Raw genomic sequence first — 16,477 nt, 5'->3', positions numbered from 1 at the left:
TCCGGAGCTGCCGCTGCTGTAGGCAACTCCAACATCGGGAGGCGCGGGGCGGCATGGAGGGAGGGGAGAGGGAGACGTGGGGTGGGAGGGAGCGGATAGGGAGACGTGGGGTGGGAGGGAGGGGATAGGGAGATGCGGGGTGGAAGGGAGGGGATAGGGAGATGCGGGGTGGGAGGGAGGAGATAGGGAGGCGCGGGGCGGCAGGGAGGGAGGGGATAGCGAGACGCGGGGCGGCAGGGAGGGGATAGTGAGACGCGGGGTGCGAGGGAGGGGATAGGGAGACGCGGGGCGGCAGGGAGGGAGGGGATAGGGAGGCGCGGGGCGGCAGGGAGGGAGGGGATAGGGAGGCGCGGGGCGGCGGGGAGGGAGAGGATAGCGAGACGCGGGGCGGCAGTGAGGGGATAGTGAGACGCGGGGTGGGAGGGAGGGGATAGGGAGACGTGGGGCGGCAGGGAGGGAGGGGATAGGGAGGCGCGGGGCGGCAGGGAGGGAGGGGATAGGGAGGCGCGGGGCGGCGGGGAGGGAGGGGATAGTGAGACGCGGGGCGGCAGTGAGGGGATAATGAGACGTGGGGTGGGAGAGAGAGGATAGGGAGACGCGGGGCGGCAGGGAGGGAGGGGATAGGGAGACGTGGGGTGGGAGGGAGGGGATAGGGAGGCGCGGGGTGGAAGGGAGGGGATAGGGAGATGCGGGGTGGGAGGGAGGAGATAGGGAGGCGCGGGGCGGCAGGGAGGGAGGGGATAGCGAGACGCGGGGCGGCAGGGAGGGGATAGTGAGACGCGGGGTGCGAGGGAGGGGATAGGGAGACGTGGGGCGGCAGGGAGGGAGGGGATAGGGAGGTGCGGGGCGGCAGGGAGGGAGGGGATAGGGAGGCGCGGGGCAGCGGGGAGGGAGGGGATAGCGAGACGCGGGGCGGCAGTGAGGGGATAGTGAGACGCGGGGTGGGAGGGAGGGGATAGGGAGACGCGGGGCGGCAGGGAGGGAGGGGATAGGGAGGCGTGGGGCGGCAGGGAGGGAGGGGATAGGGAGGCACGGGGCGGCAGGGAGGGAGGGGATAGCGAGACGCGGGGCGGCAGTGAGGGGATAGTGAGACGTGGGGTGGGAGGGAGGGGATAGGGAGACGCAGGGTGGGAGGGAGGGGATAGGGAGGCGCGGGGCGGCGGGGAGGGAGAGGATAGCGAGACGCGGGGCGGCAGTGAGGGGATAGTGAGACGCGGGGTGGGAGGGAGAGGATAGGGAGACGCGGGGCAGCAGGGAGGGAGGGGATAGGGAGGCGCGGGGCGGCGGGGAGGGAGGGGATAGCGAGACGCGGGGCGGCAGTGAGGGGATAGAGAGACGCGGGGTGGGAGGGAGAGGATAGGGAGACGCGGGGCGGCAGGGAGGGAGGGGATAGGGAGGCGCGGGGCGGCAGGGAGGGAGGGAATAGGGAGACTTCTCTTGCCTTTCAGATGCTCCAATTAAATATATTTTACAAAAGAAAAATATTTTGATAAGAAAGCCCAGACCAGGGGCGGCCGCGGCGAGGGTCTAGCCTGCCACAGCCGTCAGTCACCTCACCTACGCCAGTGTGTTGATTTCCCTGCTCCATGTCTCTAACAGAAATAGACGGAGCTGCGCGTATGAGAGAGCAGGTCAGAGACGGGCGCCGCACAAGCGCACGGCATGTTCGTGCTGAAGGCGCCTAGGATGCGTGTTAGGCTGTCAGTGTGGGCGGTGCCCGTCTCCTGACCTGCTCTCTCATACGCGCAGCTCCGTCTATTTCTGTTAGAGACATGGAGCAGGGAAATCAATACACTGGCGCCGGTGAGGTGACTGACGGCTGTGGCAGGCTAGACCCTCGCCGCGGCCGCCCCTGGTCTGGGCTTACTTATCAAAATATTATTATTTTTTGTAAAATATATTTAATTGGAGCATGCCACCCTCCAGTGGCCAGCGCCCATAGGCAGCTGCCTAAAGCTGCCTAATGGTAGCGCCGGCCCTGCCCATGACCAGCCGGAGGAGAGTGTGATGCACCATACACAGTGACTGCAGTTATGCATACCTAGTACCAGCTGAGTTTTAAACCACGTTTTTGGAGAGTCCCAAGACTCCCAGAAGAGTAGCTGACTCATATCCTGACACTTCCTATTGATGCTTGGCCCACACCCCCTTCAGAGATACACCATTTTTCGCATTATGGCATGAAGAGCCAAAAGTCATCCTTTATGGTGTAAAGTAAGATGTGGTTCTAAAATTATTGGTAGGTTTGAATCTGGGCAAACCGCCCCCCCCCCCCCCCCCCCACCCCACCCCACCCCACTCACTCCACCTAAGGGAAATGCATGGGGGTTTCCCGCTTGCCCGGAGACCCCCCTCCTCCTGGCAAGTGGATCAAATTATCAACATTAGCAATGGTATGTAATGAGATTACCAGAGCTGCCACCACATCATGCAGTGTAAGGGACAGAGCAGAGTTGCTGCCCATGCCCAGTGGTTGCAGCTTCTTCCACCAAGTTTGCTCTGTGGATCTGAGTCCTCAATCAGTGCACTGGACCAGAGAGTAGCTACCTGGAAGAAGAGTCAGGAGCCTTACCATAAGGTGGGAGAATGTGTGCTTAGAAAGTGCAGTACTGGTTCTGTTATGTTTGTGTATTTATTATGGTATGTTTAACCATTTCCTGACCACTTATTTATATTTTTACAATGTTTGATACAGCCTATACGATAGACCATCTATAGCAGAGGTTCTCAAACTCGGTCCTCGGGAGCCCACACAGTGCATGTTTTGCAGGTAACCCAGCAGGTGCACAGGTGTATTAATTACTCACTGACACATTTTAAAAGGTCCACAGGTGGAGCTAATTATTTCACTTGCGATTCTGTGAGGAGACCTGCAAAACATGCACTGTGTGGGCCCCCGAGGGCCGAGTTTGAGAACCTCTGATCTATAGTGTTAAATATTAATACTGTCAAACATAAAGTATCCGGTATATAAAAGACCAATGTTTACATTAATGTCCAGGGTCATTACTAGGATCTAGTACCGCTCCCCCAGACTCCCGCACTTGCTCCAATGTTCCGCAGAGTGGGAGATTGTGGACTATATTTGGAAACCCCACTCTAGAAATCCTGTGTTTGCCACTGTACCCCCCTCCACATCCCTCTGCCACTGAAGCAACTGACTACTGAAATTGTAAAACAAAATGCTACACAATTTGTTTTACATATTTATTTCTCAATTTACAACAAAATTATTCTTAAGTTATTTTATTTCTTATTATTTTTTTCTACTGCCTTCTGCCAGTCTGGACTACAAACCAGTTTCAACAGTGGGTCTTTACATATGAGGATGATTGCATGTTTTTACCCTCCCATTTAAGGGCCTAATTTAGAGCTTCACATCTGCAATTTTTAATTTCATAGGCGAATATCATACCTCCACCATATATTGATTGTAGAAAACAATTTTTTGTCTTTATTGCACACAGGTTAATTCAGTTAATTGCCAACGTTTCGATTCACTTCAAGAATCTTTATCAAGGCGTTTTATACAATGTTTTTATACACACTCATCATGTGTGTTTCTGTTCATCCTGCATGCTGTATAAAGATTCTTGAAGTGAATCGAAACGTTGGCAATTAACTGAATTAACCTGTGTGCAATAAAGACAAAAAATAGTTTTCTACAATCAATATATGGAGAGTGCCTTCTTTTCACTGGTCTAGTGGATACTACGGATATAGGGGGTCATTCCGAGTTGATAATAGCTGTGCTAAATTTAGCAAAGCTACGATCATGTTCCCAGACATGCGGGGGGACGCCCAGCACAGGGCTAGCCCGCCCCGCATGTCTGTCCGGACCCCCCCAAACAAGTACAAAAGCAATGCACAGCGACGATGCTTTTGTACTTGCTCGTCACTGCCCCCTCATGGTCCGGCTATGTCTGCGTTGGCTGTATTGCGCCCCCTCCCGCCCAGCGACCGCCTCTGCCTGTCAATCAGGCAGAGGTGATCGCTAGGGAACGACGGCCTTTGGCCGCCTGGCATGCACCGATGCACTGCGGCGCCGGTGCATGCACAGTTCCAACCTGATCGCTGCGCTGCGATAAACTGCGAGCGATCGGGTCGGAATGACCCCCATAGTAAGGGTAACCAGCTGGTACCTGGTTACTCTGAAGAGTACCCCAGATGCTGACATAGTTTGATGTGAGTGAGTGCCGGACCACAAGTATAATATATATATATATATATATATATATATATATATATACATATATATATTATACACAGTACACATACTTGGACATATACATACACAACCACCCATGGAAACCCCCCTCGCTAAATCCTGCATTTGCCCCTGGACCGGGAACCCCAATTAGTGAACCGTGTCCCCTCACATGGCTCGCTTCGCTCGCCATGCTTCGGGCAAGGTGCCTTGCTCCGCTACCGCTGCGCTCGGTACAGGTTACCGTTCCAATCATAGTCCACATGGATCGTAAAGTATAAAAAGTTTTAAAAAATTAATAAAATTGTGAAAAACTTATGTCGACCTTTTGTCATGTTGACCTAGTACATGTCGATCTAGTGACCATGTTGACCTAGAACCCATGTCAACCTAATGCATGTCTGCCAATAGTGGTCAACCTAATGACTGTCGACCTAAAGGGGGGTACACACGGAGAGATCTGTACTTAAATGTATGCCCCGCGTATCGTTATCACTGGCTCTAGATTTGGCATGCATGCATCTAGTTAGATCGCTCATTTTACTGCTGGGTGAAATGAGCACCCCCACCCCTCGCTCAGCACACATTGCGATGTGTGCTGAGCGGGGGGAGAGATGTGTGCTGAGCGGTCTATGCTAGATCGCTCAGCACACATCTCCCCCGGGTGTGCGGAGCTTTAGTGTGGTCGACCTAGAGACTGGATACCCTTTATCAAATGCAACAAGTTTTAGTGGGGTGAAAGATTGAAGTGCTGGAGGGGGCCTGAAATACCTGAAAGACATGGGTTAATAAAGCCCTGTATCTAACCCATTATAGCAGAAAGGACCTAGCATTTGCAAAACAGTGTTATTATTTATCTTCTGCATTCATTAAACAAAGTCCACAATTTATATTTTTAAGGCTGTAACAACAAAAATCAACTGTTAGATAGAACAAAAACACAATGGTAAACAGCACCAGAATGAAGAAAAGGATTTCCCACTTTTAAAAGCACTATTTTTTTCACGTTCCTGTAAGATTAGTGTGAAGTGCATATGGGTTCCAAGATAACAGCTGGGCTTAGTCCACAATAAAAGGAGTGGAATGTGATAGCGGCAGCTGGCGAATGAACCTCACAAAGTATTAACTCCCTGAGAAACATCTGCCTTATGCAAACAAAAATGATTTGCAGAGACTACACATGTTGAGTATGACTAATTTGACAAGGAAATTATATTTGAGCAACCTAACTTCAGAGTCCAGATAGGTAGAATTTACATGAATCTTATTGTAACTCTCCAGCACAGGTAAAATATTAGTGGACAGTCAGTGGAAACAAACTGCAACGGGGTGTGGTAATCTGCAGGAATAGATGCATGGGGCGGGTGAACAGGATCACCTTATGATTCCAGGTGCAGAGTGAGAGCTGCCCCTCCTTGCTGGATCTGACAGGAGAGCAGAAGAGCTGTTTGCATGAGCAGGTGAGTTCATATTTATATATGTATATAAAGCTCTCTTTGTAGAGTTATGACAATGTGACATACTTTTATTTGGAGAAGGTTAGCATACCTTGATTTAACTATTTAGAGTCGCATCAGAGAAGAAATGAATCTTTGCACTACTCCTAGTTTATGTTCTGAATAGGCTTCTATTGTTAAAATCCGGAACACAATGACACCAGCCAATGCAACAATAGCATAATGTTCCAGATCTTGAACACATTGTTTACCAACTGGTTTAACTGAAAACAGTATTCACAATGGGCTGTTCATGCCCACATTAGAGCTACTGTATAACAAGACCTATTCTGTAGCACAGCATTTTTCTCCATGTAGTTAAAATATTGGAGCAGGATGCCCAAAAAGTTGATTGCAAGGTAGGATGTGAGATAATCATCTGACACTCTCCTCCAACCTGGATGACCTCTTCGGCCAGGTATACCATGCTGTTGTTAGCCTCAGTGACCCAGGCAAACATTAGTACTTAGCTTTATAGGGACAAATCCCTTTTGTATTTTACTGTTTGTCCTGCTGGTATTTGGAAAATCCTGCACTAAACTGCTATACACACACACAGTATCCTTTATCCCTGGTAGGTGCTGGAAAAGTAGCTCTGTGTATGAGGCAGTTATAGCACATCCAACATTTCTAAAGGCAAAATCAGGAGAAAATAGACCCAATCACCAATTACCTCTGCCCCTGTTCTGCTGAAATGGGACAGCTATGGTTATAGGTCCAGAAATGTGTGTGTATATACAGGGCCGGTTCTTGCCCTTGTGGCGCCCCGGTTATGGGCGTGGCTTAATATGGGGCGTGGTCAGTCACGCCCCCATTTGTAGCGCCGCTGAAAGGGAAGGGAAAAAAAAAAGTATACTTACTATACCCCGCTCCTGATTCCAGACCCTGCAGACTGGCGCCGCTCTTCTCCTCGGATCTATGGGAGAGACGTTAGTCATGACGTCTCTCCCATAGCACAGCATAGGCACTAGAGGTCAATTATGACCCCTAGCGTCTGTGCCACAATGCTGTGCGGTGCGCGATGACGTCATCGTGCACCGCACACCAAAGGTCCTCTCCATGAAGGGAAACTAGACGCTTAGCGTCTGATTCCCTTCATAGCGGGGGAGGACCAGTGCCACGAAGGGAAACCAGACGCGTAGCGTCTGGTTCCCTTCTCACAGCGGGAGGGGGGGGCACAGCGGGGGGGCACTGCTGGGGCGCACACTGCACAGTGGCGGATCTTGCCATGGTGCGGCGCCCTCCGGATGGCGCCGGCGCCCACCGGAAGGCGGCGCCCCGGGCAAAGTCCTGCTTGCCCGTGGCAAGATCCGCCACTGTGTATATACCAGTGGCATGCGGTGAGGTCAGTGGCTGGTGAAGCACTACAGCCATAATGTCCGCCGAATCCTGCCGATGACCCTTACCGCCGCCGAGCCAAAGCCCGCTACTGCCACTGAGCTGATGCCCGCTGCCACTGCCAATGGTTTACAATCTCGCCCACCATCAACTGACCCAGCCCTCTGCCACTAATTTCCATCTCAGTCCGATGCCGCCAATGCCCGCTGCCTGCCTAGTCATCATACTTGTGATATAGTACATTTTTATTACAAAAATAATAATAATAAATTAGTTTTTGGGACTGGGGGAGAGCCTCAAGTACCAGCATGCGGTGAAATAACGGGCCCGCTGGTACCTGTAGTTATACAACAACAAAAAATACCCAAATAAAAACACAACACACACTGTGAAAGTAAAAATGTATTAAAACACACTTCCACACACACATACTTGCCTACATCCCACGGCGATCACGTCCACTTGTCCAGTAGAATCCAATAGACGTACCTGTAAAAATTAGAGAGAGATTACTTACTTACATCCCATGCCGATCACGTCCACTTGTCCAGTAGAATCCGATAGGGGTACCTGTAAAAATGAACATACTTACAAACTTCATTCTTGAAGCAATACACAGGAGGGGGAGGAAGGAGGCAACACACAGGAGGGGAAAAAGGGGGGAGAGAGAGAGAACTAACCTGGTAATATATGCTGCTGCTGAGGACGGAGCCGGCGGAGAATGAACGAAAGGAGAGAGTGCTGCTGGCTAGGAACGGGAGGATGGAGGGGAGAGCCGCACTCACTGCTGCCAGGGCCATCGGAGCCGCACTCACTCCTGGCCCACCGCTGCTGTACCCAGCCTCCCGGATACTTGCAAAGCCAGTCACCGCTGGGACCCGCCGCCACTTCCCCCTCCAGCGCCGCGTGTGGTTGATTGGACAGCGGATCCAGCACTGGATCCGCTGTCCGATCACAGGTGCCTCGCTGACATAGGGGTGGTGTCCCTGTCAACGAGGCACTTGTTTCAGTGCCGCTTTCCCTATCTTTTTTCATGGGCTTTTATAGCCCAGTGCTTGTCCCTGCCCCCCACTCTGTAACCGTTCGCATTATATATGGGAGGCACTGCTATCAGTGCCTCCCAAAGTAATTTAAAGCCCTAAAATTATTAGAATAAAATAAAGAAGATACTTATGACACAGAATATGTGTCATAAGTATCTTCTTTGTATTATTATAATAATTAATCACAGGGAGGCACTGCCTCCCCTGACTGCACGTCCCTGGCATATACTCATTGACTATGAAATTAAAACTTACAAGCACAGAGCAGAGTGGCAAAACTAAAGTGGAAATCACACCACTACAATAAAGCCTGCTGTACTAAAAATGCAAAATCATTCTACGACTTTTCTCATCTCTCCCACAATTTCTGGAAGGGTAGGCATGTATGGTTTAATTCAACCAATTTGTCCAAAAGACCATTTTTCTCTTAAGTCCTAGAGGAAGCTGGGGTCCACATTAGTACCATGGGGTATAGACGGGTCCACTAGGAGCCACTAGCACTTTAAGAGTTTAATAGTGTGGGCTGGCTCCTCCCTCCATGTCTCTCCTACCAGACTCGGTTTAGAAAATGTGCCCAGAGGAGCCGGTCACAGCTAGGGGAGTTCCATAGGAGTTTCTCTAGTTTTATTTTTTTTTCTTAGAGTTTAGGCACAGGGAGGCTGCTGGCAACAGCCTCCCTGCTTCGTGGGACTTAGGGGGGAAGTAGTGTCCAACCCAGAGAGTTTAATGGCCACTATCTCCGCTGACAGGAAACTGAGCTCCTGAGGGTGATGATCGTTAGCCGCCCGAGACGACCGCTCACTCGTGCGGCATGCCGCCACCCCCTAACAGAGCCAGAAGATTCCGATGACGAGTGAGTCACCGGCGACCAGACGAGCTGGTGTGAATGGCAGCAACAGGGTAGGAGCGCAGTACTAACTGCACTCCGGAAAGCTCAGCGGTACACAGGGCGGCGCTATGAGGGGCGCCCTGAGCCAGTGCAGATACCCTACACTGGTCATTCAAGGCTATCAGGGACTTCGGTAACGCTGCTAGCAAAATCCTCAGACCAGTATAATCATTTAAAAGTGCGGGAAGAGGTGCCATGTCCAGGGTGCGGAGCTTCTCCTCAGAGCGGATGCAGCAGCGTTCAGTGCCATTTTCTCCCCGCAGATGCAGCTCCAGAGATGCTGACAGGGAGTGCTGTCCCTCCACACGACTCCAGCTATCCTGTGCGGTACCATGGGGTTGTAGAAGGGGGGTGGCTGTGTATTACTGTGTAGTCTATTAAGGGTACACAGGCAGCGCCGGGTTGGATATACTACCTAATTGAGTGCTGTGTGTGCTGGCTCCAAGCTCTGTGTTTCTCTGAAGGACTTGGGAGGGAAACTGTGTCTGACATTTTCCTGTGTGAGTGTGGGTGTATGTTTTCTCACATAGCCATGTCCAGGGACTCTATGTCTTATGCTGCAGAGGATGTTTCTTCTCCAGAGGAATCCTCCATGTACCCAGGAATGTAATGTATTGTCTCAGATCCCTATTACTGAGCCAGAATGGCTGACTTCTATTAAGGGAATGATCTCTCAGATCTCTACTAGGGTAGCTCGTACTGAGACTGAAACTCAGGTTTTAAAGAATTCTATGGCAGTTTGGTCAGGTTCTGTTCCTATTCCTTCTAAATCCCCTAGCATATACCCAAAGAAATGTGCACTTGCCCAGCGTATGCAAGATGACATGGATACCGACTCTGACACGGCAGACGGTGATGGGGATGTGCTGAGGGGGACGGCATCCCTGGCAAAGAGGGTGCAGCTCATGATTGAGGCCATTAGAGATGTGTTAAACATTACTGACACAGCACCTGAGCAGGTTGAGGAGGTTTACTTCACAGACAGTAAGAAAGCCTTGCTAACCTTCCCTGCATCTAAAGAATTAAAACGCTCTATTTGAACAGTCCTGGGAAAACACGGAGAAAAAATTCCAGATCCCCAAGAGGGTTCTGGTTGCTTTTCCCTTCCCTAAGGAAGATAGAAAAAGATGGGAAAACCCACCCATAGTTGACGCATCTGTCTCCAGACTCTCAAAAAAGGTGGTTTTACCTGTCCCTAGCTCTACCATGTTAAAAGAACTGGCTGATCGTAAGATTGACACTACGCTCAAATCCATATACACTGCTTCAGGGGTGGCGTTAAGGCCTACTATTGCCTGTGCATGGATTTCTAAAGCTATAGTAAAGTGGTCAGGCATATTACTAGAAGACTTAGATACAATGGATAGAAGTGACATTGAACTGTTTACGTAACATACAGGATTCTGCGGAGTTCATGGTGGAGTCCATGAAGGACCTGGGTACACTGAATTGAAGGATATCTTCCATGTCTGTCTCAGCTCGCAGGGGTTTCTGGCTACGCCAATGTTCTGCAGACGCGGAATCCAGGAGATGTGTGGAGAACCTACCCTACACAGGTCAGGCTCTATTTGGGGTAGCATTGGATGCGTGGATTTCCACAGCAACCGCGGGTAAGTCACCTTTTCTTCCCTCAGCTCCACCTTTTATGAAGAAACCCTTTTCTTCCTCTGCATCGCAGTCCTTTCGGACCGCTAAGACAAAAAAGTCCAAGCCCCCTACCACCTTCTTTAGAGGTGGGTGTGCAAAATCCAAAAAGCCGGCACCTGCAGGTTCCCAGGACCAGAAGCCTCAAAATCCTCAGCATGACGGTGGACCGCACAGCCTGGGGAACGGGCTGGTGGGTGCGAGACTCAGACGTTTCAGACACGTCTGGGTGTCATCCGGCCTGGATCCATGGGTACAGGATATTGTATCCCAGGGGTACAGACTGGAGGTTCTAGAACTACCGCCTCACTGATTCTTCAAATCAGGCTTGCCAGCTTTACTGACAGACAGGGCGATCCAAAAATTGGAAAAGTCAGAGGTTATTGTTCAAGTTTCACCTCATATGCAACACAGGGGTTACTATTCGAACCTTTTTGTGGTACCGAAACCGGATGGTTCGGTCAGACCGATTTTGAACTTGAAATCGTTAAATCCTTATCTAAGGGAGTTCAAGTTCAAAATGGAGTCTCTGAGAGTGGTGATCTCAGGTCTGGAGGATGGAGAGTTTCTGGTATCCCTGGATATCAAGGATGCGTACCTCCACATTCTGATTTGGCCGCCGCACCAGGCTTATCTCAGATTTGCACTGTTAGACAGTCACTATCCGTTCCAGGCACTGCCATTCGGTCTCTCCACGGCGCAGAGGGTGTTCATCAAGGTGATGCCAGAGATGACGGTTCTCCGCCGCAGACAAGGAGTGAACATAATTCCATATCTGGATGATCTGCTGATAAAGGCATCGACAAGGGAGCAGTTGTTGCAGTCCATTGCTCTCACGACTCGTCTGCTCAGGGAACATGGTTGGATCCTGAACCAACGTTGGCGCTGTCAGCAATTTTCATTTCGGGAGTGGACAACTGGGAAGCGGACTTCCTCAGCAGACACGATCTCCATCCAGCGGAGTGGGGTCTCCATCTAGAGGTGTTCACGGAGGTGACAAATCTTTGGGGGGGTTCCTCAAATAGACATGATGGCCTCCCATCTCAAAAGAAGCTTCGGAGGTATTGTTCCAGGTCAAGAGACCCGCAAGCAGTGGCGGTGGACGCCCTAGAGACTCCGTGGGTGTTCCAGTCTGTGTACGTGTTTCCTCCACTTCCACTTATTCCACGGATTCTAAAGCTCATAAGGAGAACAAGAGTTCAGGCAATCCTCATTGCTCCGGACTGGCCAAGAAGGGCTTGGTACGCGGAGCTTCTGGGTCTTCTGCTGGAAGATCCGAGGCCTCTTCCTCTTCGGGAGGACCTGCTACAACAGGGGCCATTCGCTTGTCAAGACTTACCACGGCCACGTTTGACGGCATGGAGGTTGAACGCCAGATATTAGCACGGAAGGGCATTCCGAACAAGGTTATTCCTACCCTGATACAGCCTAGGAAAGGAGTAACGTCTAAACATTACCATCGCATTTGGAAAAAGTATGTATCTTGGTGTGAATCCAAGAAGTTTCCTACGGTGGAGTTTCAACTGTGACGATTTCTCCTCTTCCTACAAGCAGGTGTCGAAATGGGCCTGAGGTTGGGATCCGTAAAGGTCCAGATTTCAGCCTTATCCATTTTCTTCCAGAAACAGCTGGCTTCCCTCCCTGAGGTTCAGATTTTTTTGAAAGGGGTTCTGCACATCCAGCCTCCCTTTGTGCCACCTACGGCGTCCTGGGATCTTAACGTGGTGTTACTGTTCCTCCAATTGGACTGGTTCGAGCCTTTACAGGAGGTTGAAGTCAATTTTCTCACGTGGAAGGCTGTCACTTTGTTTGCCTTAGCTTCTGCTAGACGTTTGTCGGAGTTGGGGGCTTTGTCTTGTAAAAGCCCCTACTTGATCTTCCATGAAGATAAAGCTGAGCTCCGGACACGTCAGCAGTTCCTTCCGAAGGTTGTGTCGGCTTTTCATATGAACCAACCTATTGTGGTGCCAATTGCTACTGACTCCTCAATTCCATCAAAGTCCTTGGATGTTGTAAGGGCGCTTAAAATTTATGTGAAGAGTACTGCTCATCACAGAAAATCGGACACTCTGTTTCTCCTCTATGATCCCAAGAAACTTGGGTGTCCTGCTTCTAAGCCGACGATCTCTCGCTGGATTAGGTTCACTATCCAACATGCGTATTCTACGACAGGATTGCCGTGTCCACAGTCTGTTAAGGCCCACTCTACTCGTAAGCTGGGTTCTTCCTGTGCGGATGCCCGGGGTGTCTCGGCTTTACAGCTTTGCCGAGCGGCTACTTGTTCTGGGTCGAACATGTTTGCTAAATACTACAAATTCGATACTTTGGCCTCTGAGGACCTTAAGTTTGGTCAGTCAGTTCTGCAGGCGTGTCCGCGCTCTCCCTCCGGTTCTGTGAGCTTTGATACATCCCCATGGTACTAATGTGGACCCCAGCATCCTCTAGAACGTAAGAGAAAATAGGATTTGAATTACCTACCGGTAAATCCTTTTTTCGTAGTCCATAGAGGATGCTGGGCGCCCACCCAGTGTTTTGTTATCCTGCAGTGGTTACTTGGTTCAGTACTGCTTTGTTCTTAGTTAAGTACTGCGTTATTACTTGGTTCAGTAATGTTATTCAGCTGTTGTTGAGTTTTTTTCAAGCTAGTTAGCTTGATTTGCCTTGTTTGTGTGAGCTGGTGTGAATCTCGCCACTATCTGTGTAAAATCCTTCTCTCGAAGATGTCCGTCTCCTCGGGCACAGTTTCTAGACTGAGTCTGGTAGGAGGGGCATAGGGGGAGGAGCAAGCCCACACTATTAAACTCTTAAAGTGCCAGTGGCTTCTAGTGGACCCGTCTATACCCCATGGTACTAATGTGGACCCCAGCATCCTCTACGGACTACGAGAAAAGGATTTACCGGTGGGTAATTAAAATCCTATATTGTCTGTTTATTACATTTTCTGGTATTTGGAGCAAATGGTTGATTGTCATTTGCTTTCATACATTACCAGATTTTTGTTCCAACCAGCCAGTCTGGACCATTAATCTTAAAGTGTGTAGGTCCCTTAACAGTAATTCCAAACAGTACTTAGAATATTGTGTTAAATGTTCTGTTTCCTGGTATATTATTGGACTTCCAGGCAGTGCTGCAAAACGTGTTATTTATAAACATCAATTTCTAATTGTAAAGTATAAAAAAAGTAACTCAAACACTGCTAACCTTATCTGTTTGCATACTGGCATTTATCTACATGACTGTGAGATAATAAAATGGAATATAATATAATAGAAGCTGCTCTAAAGGAGGGTACTCACGGAGCGATAATCTAAGCAATCTGACTAGATTGCTTAGATTTTAAGCATGAGCTGCCCGTGTGTACCCCCCACAGCGATGGCGATGCACGGCCCCGCGCGTCGCTATCGCTGGTGCTAGATTGGCCAGTATGCAGGCTCAATCCACCAGGTCACCCCCCCCCCCCAATCTAGCCCCCCGTCTCCCCCTGCACGCTCAGCACACATCGCGCTGTGCTGAGCGGGGGGAGAGATGTGTGCTGAGCGGTTCGCTCAGCACACGTGTGTGTGTGTGTGTGTGTGTGTGTGTGTGTGTGTGTGTGTATTTTTTTTTTTTTTCTTTACGGAAAAATCAAATACGCATTACAGACACTAAAGGAATCGTGGCCCTGATGGCCAAATTACCATATATTATTTGGTTACCTTTTCCAAATAATACATTTTCAAAGGGCTTTCTCGGAGATATAGGAACAGTATTATTTTATCCAGCAAGATCAGTTCTACAATGCATAGTCTAGAAACAAACCCAAATTTTTCCCTTATGGTCAGGTGGTTATGCTGGCCAAACTATTTTTTACTATAATTTATAGACCAGGTTGGCAAGAAATTAGTATGATATGGGGAAAATCTGACAAGTCAAATAAAATTTCCAGGTTATGCCTATGAAACTGACAGCATTGCCTGTGCACATTGTATTCACGAACTACAATGCATTGCTCCCAGGCTGACTTAAACAATGTTTTCCTTACCAATGGGATACTAGATCTGTGGCCCTCCACGTGTTGCCAAATTGATACTGCCTGTTTGTTTTAGATAACTGGTATATGTTATGGAGCCAGGGCCGTTGAGTGGGGTGGGGAGTGGGTAGTCTTTACTCGGGTCTGTTGGAGGGGCCTGGCCCCTATCACCGGCGATTGCAAGAAGATTGACAGGAAGAGGCCGTTTGTGGGTGTCAACTGACCGTTTCTAGGGAGTGTCCAGAAAAACGCAGGCATGCCCAGCCGTTTGGAGGGAGGATTTCTGACGTCAGCTCCTGGCCGGATCATCGCAGCGGCTGAGTAGGTCCTGAGCTGTGCAGAGACTACACAAACTTTTGTTTGTGCAGCTCTCTGCACAAGCGTTCGCACCCCTGCACATCAACTACCCCCTCACCCTGTAGGTGGCAACTGCCTGATCGCAGCACTGCAAATAAAAAGGCCTGCGTGCGATCAGGTCTGAATCACCCCCCATGTGCACTGCAGGGGGGGGGGGGGTAGATATAACATGCAGAGAGAGTAGACATGGGGTGCACATGGGGGGTAATTCTGAGTTGATTGCAGCAGCAAACTTGTTAGCAGTGGGGCAAAATGGTGTACTGCAAGGGGGGGGGGGGGCAGATATAACATTTGCAGAAAGAGTTAGATGTGGGTGGGTCATTTTGTTTCTGTGCAGGGTAAATACTGCCTGCTTTATTTTTACACTGCAATTTAGATTTCAGTTCGAACACACACCACCCAAATCGAACACATCTGCACACGCCATATACTCCCCCCCCCCCCCCCCCCCCTGCAGTGCTCATGGTTTTGCCCAACTGCTAACAAATATGCTGCTACGATTAGGTCTGAGGGGCAGATGTGTTAACCTGGAGAAGGCACAAGGAGGTGATAAACCAGTGATATGTGAAAGGTATTAAACGCACCAGCCAATCAGCTCCAATATGTAAATTAACAGGATCTGATTGGCTGGTGCCTTTATCACCTTGCACATATCACTGGTTTATCACTTCCTTATACCTTCTCCAGGTTAATACATCTGGCCCTGAATTACCTCCTATATCTCATATACATCTGCATTCAATGGAACAGTCTCGCACTAGTCTGTATGGCAGGTGATGTTACTGTTTCATGTGCTTCTTCCCCATATAGCTGGAAATCCCTTCAAACTGGATTTTTTTTTTAAATTATTATTATTATTATTTTTACGTATATTTCATAATCTTTTAATTCTGTATGTTAAATTTAACCATAAAATATACATTAATCTAAAAAAAAGAAACAAATGTAATTGAAAGGAGTACAGATTTAGCCTATAAGTGGGGCTGACCCTCCAAAAGATTCAGTTTTCAGATTCTGTGAAAGTGATTTAAGGCTGGGATGGACCCTACTGCCAAATCATCACACTTTAAATCCCCCTCCCCCACTTCCACAGTGCAACACATTTTTACAAAGTTACTGCCTAACTGGATTGAATCCATACTCTACAGCTGTGTACACACTAGACAATATGTCGACTGATCCCGTGGATCAGGATCAGTCGTACCCATAATATGCGCCCTCCCATTGGTCACTAGTGATGGCCTAGAAGTCCATCATCATCTACAAAGGGGGAACCTGCAGTTGTCCACAAAGGTGCATAAGACCTAGCTTTCAATAGGACTAAGTTCTGTCCAGAATCAAGCACTCAAAGGTCTGTTTTCAAATTCAATGTGGATTGTTACCTGCCAGCTTTGAACTTATCCCCAGGACTGTGGCACATTTCCATGGAATCTTTTCAGTCGAATATGTCCGGCTTCCACATGTGGTAATATACCAAAGAAATTGCTGTGCTTG

The 16,477-nt window shown here is 49.3% G+C and overlaps 1 protein-coding gene across 1 annotated transcript in view; it reads left to right on the top strand.

The window, feature by feature from the left end:
- Positions 1 to 5,567: 5,567 nt before the first annotated feature.
- SLTM (SAFB like transcription modulator) overlaps positions 5,568 to 16,477 on the top strand; it is a 312,645-nt gene continuing 301,735 nt past the window's right edge. The window contains exon 1 of the mRNA XM_063926177.1: positions 5,568 to 5,667. The gene's annotated coding sequence lies outside the window, so the exon portion shown is untranslated. The remainder of the gene's footprint in view (positions 5,668 to 16,477) is intronic.

This window comes from Pseudophryne corroboree, chromosome 6 (assembly GCF_028390025.1).
Source record: "Pseudophryne corroboree isolate aPseCor3 chromosome 6, aPseCor3.hap2, whole genome shotgun sequence".
NCBI lineage: Eukaryota > Metazoa > Chordata > Amphibia > Anura > Myobatrachidae > Pseudophryne > Pseudophryne corroboree.
This window is presented reverse-complemented; position numbering and strand designations above follow the sequence as displayed.